The sequence below is a fragment of the Mus caroli genome, unplaced genomic scaffold (assembly GCF_978045245.1).
Source record: "Mus caroli unplaced genomic scaffold, Mus_caroli_1 scaffold_39, whole genome shotgun sequence".
Taxonomy (NCBI): domain Eukaryota; kingdom Metazoa; phylum Chordata; class Mammalia; order Rodentia; family Muridae; genus Mus; species Mus caroli.
Window position 1 is genome coordinate 551,165 of NW_028227294.1, and position 2,665 is coordinate 553,829.

Here is a 2,665-nt window from a genome sequence, read left to right on the forward strand (position 1 = left end):
CTTGAATTCATATCCAATGGCTCACAATCACCATTAATGGCAGCTCCAGGGGACCCAACAACTCATATCTCTCTGGTCACCTGCACTCACAAGCACATGCCCTACCCTCACACATATAAGAAAAGATAAAAATATTAAAAAGAGAGACAAGTTTCACTAGACTTCATTATTCAAATGAAACCTGAAATTCTCTGATTGCTGAGTCTGTTTGGATCATTTTTATGGGTTACTCTTTATGTTCCAAGGCCAAATTCCTTTTATGTGTCACTCTTTCACCAACTTTGTTTCTTCCTCAGACATCATACCAGAGATTCTACTGATGTTATATCCTTCACCCCTACTTAATAAACATCCTTCTTTTGCTTCGATCCCTGCTCCACCACATCCCATCTCCAATTCCAGTCCTCCATACAGAGCAGAGATGCTAAGTCCTTTTAATTTTACCATGTGTGATATCAGATGTATGTACTGTTCTTCCACCATAGCCCATCTCTTCCAACAATGTCTTCACTCACAGCATGTCATGTCACACATTTTAAATTTTAGAGCAAAACAAATTTTATTGGCAATCATACTGGGTTTGTCAAAGAGAGATAGCCAACACAGGAAAACAAACATTTTTTTTTCCAATTCTACAAGCTTATGGGCCTGTACTTTTGTGATTTTTTTTCACCTTAAGGAGTCTTTGACACCAGATTATAGACATTGATGTGGAGATCACCATGAAACTTGATAAAGTACACAGAAGGATTGACAAGAATTTGGTTAACAACCTTTCCAAGATTTTTGGAACCATCCTCTCTGGTGTACTGCACCCAGTTACCTATTAAGAAGTCACTGTTATCATGTGATGTCACCTCAGCATGAGGAGTCTCTGAAATGATGTCAAGTTTACCTTCATTTTAGTCATCCAGGAGCTGATAAATGTAGAAGACCGGATCCTTCTTGTAGCTAATGTAAAACCAGTCCTTCATGACTGGCACCTGGGCTAGCACCAACCCATTCCAGTTTTCCTCAGAGCCATGCTTTCTCTCAAATTTTTGTTGCACCCCTCTGCCAACCAGGCTTCTGGTGAAGTGGGCATCCCTTATCTGAGGAAATACTACATTGTGAGGCAAGAACTTAAGATTTAAAATCCTCTCATCACTGTGGAGCTCCTGTTCATAGACGCTGTCAATACTGTCATACTTCACCAAAAAAAGACAAGGGTTTGTTGGCAGTTGACCTAGAACTATGGCCTTCCAATTGGTGACAGGTTCATTACCTTCCTTTCAACTGTGAGAAATTCTGCAGCCGACATTAATTCTCAGGGCCTGGGATGAAGGCATCCTCCTCCTCTTCTTTTTGAGGGATGTCATGCTCAGGCTCTTCAGAGGTATTGTCTTCTAAATGGCTGTAGAACTGGTGTACTAGGCCACAGCAACCCTTGTGCACTGTCTTGTGACTATCATTCTTTTTTCAATCATCATACTTGGCCCATTGTCTGGGTTTGAAGATCTTGCCTGTTTAAACCAGAAACAATGCTGTTGCCTGTGTCATAAATATGAGATCCTAAAGGGCAATGGGTGTGGGTTGGGAGAGAATGCTGCACCAAGGCTCTTCTTTAAGAGAACTTCTGCGTAGGTGAAGAAGGCTATGCTAAACAGATGTGTGCTTCTAATGTCAATTTTTTCAAAATAAGAAGTTCATAAGACATCCATTATGGTGCATGCATTTATTCCCAGCACTCAGGAGGCAGGGTCTGGCATTTTTCTGAATTAGAGGCCAACCTGGTCTACAAAGTTAGATCCAGGGCAGCCAGTGATATACAGAGAATCCCTGTCTCAAAAACAACAACAACAACAACAACAACAACAAAACAAACAAACAAACAAAAACAAAAAACTAAATAACAAAAAATGAACAAAGAAAACAAACGAATAAAAAGAGAAGTTAATAAGAGATAGTCGTGACCTGAGTCTTTAATCCCAGATTTCAAGGGGTAGTGAGAGGCTGACCTTCGTGAGATCAAGGCTAGTCTGGTCTGACAGCCATAGCTACACAAAGAGAAACTCAAAATAAAATTAAACAAACAAATAAACCATCAAACAAGGGATTCAAGGAAATGAACATAGGGAAATTAACAAGTAATTCTCTAGAGCTCAGAATAACATATTCAGATAAAAATTTCTTCAGCCCTGAGCTAATTTTCCTCTGCTGAGGAAACTTTCCTTAAATGGGTAGGTCAGTGTGGAAGTTGGTATGTCGGTTGCCCTCAAGGATCAAGTAGAATAGAATTAAAAAATGAGCCAGAGTTGTCACCATACCTCTCTTGTATCTGCATGTTCTGAGCTAGGTGGCTACATTCACAAATATCTACCTAGGGAGAAAGCACACAACTGGCCTTCTGTGTTGTGTCTCCAGACCCAGCCTCAGACATATTATTGAAGCCATTGCATCTCCAACTTCAACAAGATCTCATCAAGTCCATGCCATATCAGCCATTTTGAAGTAATATCTTCTAAAATGCACATGGACAAAGGGGAGTTTTGGCATACTAGTGGAATTGTGAAAGAGATATTGTTAGCAAAGTTAATAAACTCAGGAGATCAAATAACCTAAACAATCCACACTCCTAGATCCCAAACATGGGAGAAATTAGAATGTACAGTTACTCACTGTAGGT